Source organism: Malania oleifera, chromosome 5 (genome assembly GCF_029873635.1).
Source record: "Malania oleifera isolate guangnan ecotype guangnan chromosome 5, ASM2987363v1, whole genome shotgun sequence".
In the NCBI taxonomy this organism is placed as follows: Eukaryota; Viridiplantae; Streptophyta; class Magnoliopsida; order Santalales; family Ximeniaceae; genus Malania; species Malania oleifera.
The window spans coordinates 76,305,995-76,315,181 of record NC_080421.1 but is presented as its reverse complement, the minus strand read 5'-3'; positions in this window follow the sequence as shown (position 1 = coordinate 76,315,181).

Below are 9,187 nucleotides of genomic sequence, written 5' to 3'. Positions count from 1 at the left end.
CAAGCTTTAATATATCATCCATTCCTTTAATTATTCTTTAAGCTTCATATGATCATGTTCCTTTGAAATATAAGCTTCAATTTAATCCTTGTGAGTACTTGACTTTGCTTTCACATATGCGAGATTTGAAATATCATCACTCATCAAATATGTTAAGTTCCACTTGTTTGTTAGCATCAAAATAGGATGTTAAGCCTTGTAAGCCAATAGTCTCCCCCTTTTTGATGATGACAAACAATGAGCAAAAATATGAGTAAGCCTTAAAAAGACCCCCCCTTTCAATAAGCATCATCTTCAACATATTTGTAAAGATCATTCAATATCATGCATATCAATACCAATTTCAAGATCATTCAATATCATGTACTTCTCCCCTTCTTCAAATACTTCTCTCCCTTTTGAAATATAATTCATATTGCAAAATTTCAAAATATTTCATACCAAACTCAATTTTCAATTTTTGCTCAAAAACTTCTCCCCCTTTTGAAATTAATCAAAAAGAGAAAAAATAAAATAAAAAATAACAACACATTCTGAGCATATCATGCATATCAATCATATGTACGCACTTAAGTTATTATTTTTCAATATAACATGTACAGAGTGTAATATCTTTACTAACAGCTCTTTCCCCTTTGACATTATTGAAGATACCAATTTTTGATTTTATGATACCAATTCAAAATTTAAAATTTAATTCATAATATCAATTGATTAATAGGGAAATTATGAAAATATAAGCAATAAGTCATAACTCCCCCTGAATTCAATACATTCAGTTTTGTTACCAACTTTGCATTTATCATCCCATGTTTCAAAACATTTACTAATGTCAAGTATCAAATATCAACATCATGTTAATATCATCAATGTCATACCATGCTCATAGACATAATCATACTTTTAATGCTCAAAGACAAATTGAACTTTTAGATTGTGATACTAAGTGAGCTTTTTAATTTTGATACCAATTAAAATTTTTAAAATATGATGCCAAAAATACTTTATAGATACCAAAGTCATTATCACATCATGCATAGCTCATGGATACCAATATAACTGTTATATCTTTCATAGCTCATAGATATCAATAGTAAAAGTAGTAAGTTTATCCATATAATTCATCAATAGCATGCATGGTCAAGAATTAATCTCATATCCAAGTCCATGTTTATACGCAATAATCTCATGCTTAAATTTTCAACATAGTGAGCCATAAATTATCAATATAAGTCAAGTCATGTAGTATATAGCATATCAGCACATCACATAAACAGGGAGCATATCATATAGGCATGTAAGCATGCAGTATATAGGCTTTCATTCTCAAATATCTTCTTCAAGATACTTATGTAATAAGCTTAATTTGATATTTTCTTAATATTTTCTTAAGTTTAAGCCTTGTAAAAAATCATCCTATGATTTTGGACCAATAATGCTATTTTCTTTATGTTTGTATGAAGTTATTATTTCATTTTTGGTACCCATACCTTTTTGGGTCCGGTAAGTTTCACAAGGGATGTTTCTTTTATCTTCCATACTTGTTTTGTTTTAATACCCTTTCTTTTAAATGGGCATTCAAACTTTATATGCCCCCTTTTTTTTTTTTACGTTGATAGCATATGGTGTTAGTGTAGGCATTAGAAGACGTGTTTGCATAGTTGTTGGATCCTTTTGAGAAATATCTCATGTAGAGATTCTTTTTCCTTTTATTTTCAACTCCATTGAAACCAATGCCTTCTTTGTTCATTGACATTTTTTGTGAGCCAATCATCTTATCAAGATTTTCTTTTCCTTTAGTGAAATTATAAATGATCTTATCTTTATCTTTGATTTGACTCTTGAGATCGTTTATCTCCATCTCTTTCTTGTTGTCAACTTTCTTTAATGATTTTTCTAACTCTAGAGATAATTTTATGATTCTATCCTCTAATTCAGAAATATACATATCTTTCTCATATACCGTAGAAGATAGGGATCGAAAGTCTTCTATCATTTGTTCATTCTTGCTTTCTAATTTCTTGATTTTCAAGTTGTTTTCTTTTTTAGCAAGAGTTTTAGCTTCTATTTCTTTTATTGCAGCTTCATACTTATTTTTCTATTTTCTTGATCCTTGAATCCATTTCTCTTCCAGCATTTCTAAGGGATTCTAACTCTTTCATTAATCCTTCATTCTTATTCTTCAATGAAGCATTTTGTTTATTTACTTTGATAAGCATCTTATGTACTTTGAATAAATCATTTTGTAGTTCAACATAAGATGGTATACCCTCATCATTGGATTCACTAGATGAATTACTACAAGAATTATCTAAGGGTTTGGCTGAAGAGCTTTCCTCATCGTCCCAAGTCATAAAGCAAGTATAAGCAACCTTTAGGTCACTTGATTCATTTTTCGAACTACTTGTACTCATCATGTCCCAAGTAGTGGCTTTCATAGCCTTTTTCTTTTTCTTCTTAGACTCTTTCTTAAGTAGAGGACATTTCGGTTTAAATGTCCATCTTTGCTGCAATTATAGCGTGTAGGAGTTTTACTTTTAGATTTCTTTTTGCTGATTTCTTCATCTTCTTCATCTGATTCGGAGTCTTACTCTCTTCTTTTAAATTTGTTTCTCCTTCTTATTATCCTTGCTAGCTTTTTAGATATGAAAGCTTCTTCATCTTCATCCATATCACTACTTGAGTTTTCTTTTAAGGCTTTAAAGGCTATTGATTCTTGGGCTTTGATTTTTCCACTCTTTTCATTTATTGTCATTTCGTATGTGAGTAAAGAACCTATAAGCTCATCTAAGGAAGTGGTTTTTAGATTTCTTCCTTCCGTTATTGCAGTGGCTTTTGGTTCCCATTTAGGTGGCAGCCCTCTAAGAATTTTCCTTAACATATCATAACTAGTGTAGGTTTTTCCTAGTGCATTTAAGGAATTTATTATGTTAGTGAACCCAGTAAACATATTAGTTATGGATTCATCCGGGTTCATCCTAAAAGTTTCATATTCACTTGTAAGCATATCGATCCTATTATCTCTAACATCTATAGTGCCTTCGTAAGTGACTTCTAGCTTGTCCCATATTTCCTTAGTCGATTTGCAAGCCATTGCTCTATTAAATTCATTAGCATCTAAAGCACAATATAAAACATTTATAGCACTAGAATTAACTTGCAGTATCGTATAGTCTATATCGGTCATATCTCTTTTCTCTTTGGGAATTTGTTTTCCATCTACTATCTTAGTAGGAATTTGATCTCCATCTATAACAACTTCCCATACTTTCCAATTTATAGTTTGAAGATAGATTTGCATTCTCTTTTTCCAAAAAGTATAATTTATACCACAAAATATAGGAGGCCTAGTTGAAGATTGTCCCTCTCCAAAGGGAGCTACGCCTAAGTTAGCCATATAGATCTTTTTATAACTACTTGTTAGGATTTTTTATAACCCCGCTCTGATACCAATTGAAATTAGGAATAGCTTCCCAAGAGAGGGGGGGGGGGGTGAATTGACTTTTAAAAATTTCTTTTTAAAGTCCTTAACTTCTTTTAATATTTAACCAATTCTTTGACTTGTTTATCTATTTTATCAATCAAACAAGAACTTGGTTTCTTTTAAACAATCAATAAGACAACTAATAAAACATTCAATCTTCAACCATACAAATAATTAAACCAGTCAAATCAATCAACCACAATGCTCAAACCAACAACCAATTTGTTTGCCAAATATATGTTTACTGCAGCACTATAAGATTCAAGATTTAGATCTCTTGGAATATAAACGCTATCCGATTAATCTCAAGTTTTATACCATTCAATCACAATCAATATAATATATGTAACTTTTAACTTTTAATGCTTTCAACCCTGTGGTGGATATAAGTTTGAACAAATCCCTATATATATATGAAATTTCTTCTTCAATATGATATTCAATATAAAATCCAATCACTCTTTCCAAATATTTAGAATTCAAATAAACTCTTGGTAAATTTATCTTTGGGTGTTTAACCAAGTAACATACTCCGGTATGGTTTCCGCAAAGTAAGGTTTAACCAATGTACTCCCTTTCAGTTTCTGCAATCCCAAATCAAAATTAAACCTTAAGTTTATTTAACTTCCAAATTACGTAGTTTGTATGTTTATCAATTAAATCATCAATGCAATTGTATATGTGCTGAAAGTAAAGAGTAAGGGAAAGAGAGAGTGAGACAGGGATTTTATGAGGTTTGGCTTCAACACAGCCTACGTCGTCGCCTTTGGAAAAACCACCAAAGGATTCACTAAACTTGTTCCGTTAATGGGTGGAACAAACCTTTACACATTCCTTTGTTAAGGCTAGAGCCCGCCTTCTCTAAGTGATATCCCCTCACTCGGTCACTCCTTCAAATGGGCTAGAGCAGCACCTCTCTAAGCGATATCCCCTCGCTTAGCCAATGATCCGAACACCTCGAATCGTCCAAGAACTATAAAAGATACAACCAATAGATGTGTACAAAGAGTTTGCTCCTCAAAGAGTTGATTAGTACAATTTACAAACTAGTATACTTCAAAGTAAATAACAATATGGAATTTTAACTTGAAGCTCAAGGAAGTATATCACCGATTAATTCTATCAATGATTGAAATATTTAGAATTTGTAACACAATTATGGTGGAAGAAGATCAGCAAAAATTCATTTGAATTCTTGCACAAGGTATGGCAAGAGAGCCTTTCAATGAAGAGAGTACTTGAGAGAGTTTGATGGCTAATTTTGATTCTTGGTTCTTGGTTTAATGAAAAAGTATGTTACTTGATCCCCAAGTAACTTGGAGTATTCCCCAAGTTTTCATAACATTTAGATTTAAAAAACTAAATTTTAGATTTTTCCCGTTGGAGGTCAAAATTTGAATTTCCGTAGGGTCAGTTGGCTGACCAGGCGGTTGGGAGGGTGTTTATGCAGGGTCAGCCAACTGGACAGGCGACTGGGTGCATTCTATCTCCCAAATTTTAGTTCTGTTAACTGATCAGTCTGCTAGCTGAACACAGTTCATTTTGGTCAGTCGACTCACTAGACCAGATTACTGTGTTGTTGACAGCTTTGACCCTTCTTCAGTAATTTGACTGTAAGTTTTCGTATATATCTCCAAATTTAACGTTCTTGGTGTAAAAAGAAAGCTAAAAAAAAATTCTACAATTTTTATGTTGAACACTTTTTAAAATAAAGATCTTTTGGTAGAAAAAAAAATGCTCATCAATATGGATGTATAAAAATTAACTGAATTTGGAAAAATCCCATTTTAGTGCTTTTCATTCCAAAAACAATTTTAACCTTTTTGAAGCAACTTCGGACCTTACAAAAATATTTTCCAAGTATGTTAAAAGGTATTTAGGTCCAAGTAATTAATCCTAAGAGCTTCATGCAACCATATTGAATTTACTTGAAGTACTTAAATGAAATTTCCTTAAGATTCTAAATCCTTCATCTCTTGAAGTCTTTATGCATGTCCATGCTTTGTGTCCATCATTTCTTCAAGCTTTCATGTCAAGTTCATCCTCTCATAGAAATCAAGCTTTAATATATCATCCATTCCTTTAATTATTCTTTAAGCTTCATATGATCATGTTCCTTTGAAATATAAGCTTCAATTTAATCCTTGTGAGTACTTGACTTTGAATTCACATATGCGAGATCTGAAATATTATCACTCATCAAATATGTTAAGTTCCACTTATTTGTTAGCATCAATATAGGAGGTTAAGCATTGTAAGGCCAACAAGAACCAATAGATGACTCATCATACAATATATCATAGGATTTGACATGAGAGTCATCACAACATGCATCATATGAATTATTAAACGAGTTAGAGTGAGATTCATATACCTCCTCGTTGATTTCTAACTCATGATTTACCTCCTCCTGATCATTTGAGATTGGAGCATTTAGAGGAGTTACGATCTCCTTCTCTTGGGATTCTCCATATTTCTTTTCTAGTTCATCTCAGATTTCTTGTGCACTATAACATGCCACAAACTCAACAAAAATATTAGAATTTAAAGTACGGTATAATAACTCCATGGCATATGAATTTGCATGCAATAAATTTATATCATTTTCATTACCTGACATACAAATTCCATTCACAATCACCTGCTAGGCCCTCTAGTTCATAGATTTTATGAAAACACTCATTCTAGTTTTCTAGTGGGTGAAATTTTTACCACAAAATATAGGAGGGCAAGTAGGTGACTGTTCCTCACCAAATGGGGGTACACCAATGTGAGCCATCTCAATCTTTTAGTAAAAACGTTTTAAGTCAATGCTACGAGGCTGTGATACCAATTATTTGAATTGGTGTATTCCCAAGAGGGAGGTGAATTGAGTATTTAAAAATTTTTCCTAGGTTCAACTAATCTAACAACAGTAATACTCAACTTAGGGTTTGTCTATATACACATAAACCCAAATGCGTAGATAAATGTAAGATACAAAAATTAAATCATACGCATCAGTCACACAATAACATACACGTGCAAGAATATAAATTGTGAAAATATAAACAGACACACAATATGTTATCAGGGTTCGACCAACTGTGCCTACGTTCTCGCCTCTAACTCGCAAGTCTAAGGATTCCACTAATGCTCACTTAACGGGTGGAGCGGCACCGATTATAATCAGGTCAATTAGCGGGACTGACCTTAACCTACACCTTACCAGAATGGTGTACCTAACTTTCCTAATCGGGTCTAAGCCAATCTGGGACTATTCAACAGGGCTAGTCTCACTCTCCAGACCCATGCCTGGAATACAAATGATATGAAAATTTAAGTAAAAGTAAAGTGCTTCTTACAGTAAGCAGATTTGCACCAATATGCTCAATCAAATAATGCATTCACATATGATAGGATATTAAGTTCAAGTGAGATTTTGTTAACCAAGTGTTAACTCACAGTAGGATGTATATTAATGTGCGTATGTGAGAGTGAGACTTTTGATATCAAGCTAATATGCTTCTTATGTGCACAATCAAATAGTCTCTATAACCCTAAACTAATATCACATACATATTTCTCAAATATGAAGCATAGTAGATAATAGAGTTTTTAAGCTTGATAAATATATTGCCTTCAAAGCACGAATCAAGCTTATGATACTTGCAATGAGGATGCAAGATCTTAAGCCACACAAGGGTTTTTCCCAATCAAATATTTATGAAAGAAATATTATGAGAAAAACCTTAGCTAGCTCTCCAAAAATCAGCACATAATCAAATAAAAACTAGGGAGAATTTAGCCTATGCAAAGAGTATAAAAAATATTACCTTCTTTCAAGATAAATAACTATATGAGTATAGAAGGTAGATTTTTGGAATAGGATTAAAGAGATACGAAAATATAGAGATTTTGGATGAAAATATTTTTAGAGAATTTTTCCTAATCTCAAATCCTAATCATGCTTAATTTTTGCAAATGAAGGGCTATATATAGAATTTTGAAAAAATATAGCCGTTGGGGACACACTGGGTATTTTTGAAAAAGATTAAGTAAGTTTAATTAAAGTTAACTCAGTTTAACTCTTGATAAAAATTCAACAACCCGAGAGGGTTAGTCGACCGTACTTAAGGTTTGGTTGATCAAGTGTCCCAGTTCGGTCGACCAGGTAAAAATTGACTTACAAAGATGGTTGACCATCTTGAGATTTTGAAGGCGATTTCCCAAATCCACGCGGTTCGAGCAAGTGATTTTGAACTTGGTAGTTCGGTCGACCAGGTGGTTGGGGCTTCTCCCAAGGATGTTCGGTCGACCAGAGCATTGAAGCTCATTTTGGGTCGGTCGACCGAAGGGTCAACTTTTGACCGAGGGAGGTTCGATCGACCAAGCAATATTATCTTGGCCAGGTTCGGTCAACCGTAGTGTGGTCAAATTGTTGACCACGGACCAGTTTGATCAATCGAATGCTCCTCATGCATTATGGTTCGGTCAACCGAACATGCATTTTAGGTGCATTTCAGTCCTAATCCCTTTGTATATAAACCTTATTCATATGATGATTAAATTTAAGAATATATGACATATTTTTATGTAGTATAGGGGGTCCTATGGTCAGTCTAAGACATTTGAGAATTAACCCCAAAAATCTGGCATCGGTTGACTGAGGATGATCCCTAAGGTCCAGCTATGATCATTGAGTTTATCTATCCTATCATGCATGAATACATTAATTATTACATACCATATAAGATTACAGACCCAAATGATAAATATAAAAACATAATACAACTTGAAACACAAATCGATCTTCATGCACGACTCTTTTGCAAATCCACAGAGTACGCCAGGATATGCTCATTCAGGTGCTCTTACGACTTCCATTTCTCGTCTGTTATCCGTGTTAAGAAAAATAAACCCGTTCAAATACTTAAAGTACACAGATGAGATACTGTGGTTTGTCATATTTAAAACAGGGATGTGACCAAAAAGTCAACAAAACTTCTCTCAATTCTTAAGCTTTTCTTCAACTTCAATAGCTTAATTTCTATAGAAGCACAATTTAAGCACAAAGTCATTAGTCCAAAATAGTATATAATCATCAAAATATGATTAATGGAACCTTGAGACTAACAAAATTAATATTTGAATTTTAGGGGCTAAAGACAGTCCCTTGTTCCATATGTATGTGTGTGTGCGCGCGCGTGCGCACGTATATATAGTAATGGAGAAACTCATTTATTAACTTGGTCTTTTGTTTTTAGAATGCTTATTCCATGTTTCTTAATTTATTGTTAAATAGCCAAATAAAATTTTTTAAAAAATGAGTTGCATTTTTTCCTTTTTTTTGTATCATTGACACACATAATGGTTAAAAATTATCCCCCTTCTTGAAAAAGCAAAATTTGAAATTATGGAATAAAAAAACTATAATTATTTATGCATTTTTCATTAGAAATGTGTAATCTTCCTTTTTAAAAAAAGTACATCACTCTATTGTTGGGGATGAATTATAGTCATTATTTTAATCATTTAATGTGTGTTGAATGAAGAAAGAACAAAATAGTTTACATTTCTTTAAAAACTATATTGGTTTCTTGATAGTAAATTAAAGGGTAAAAGACACTGATCTTCCTTCAAAATTGACAAAAAGATATAAACGTTCCTTAAAGTTTCAAAATTTCAAGAATCTTACTTGAGATTTCAAAAATTCTACGGAGC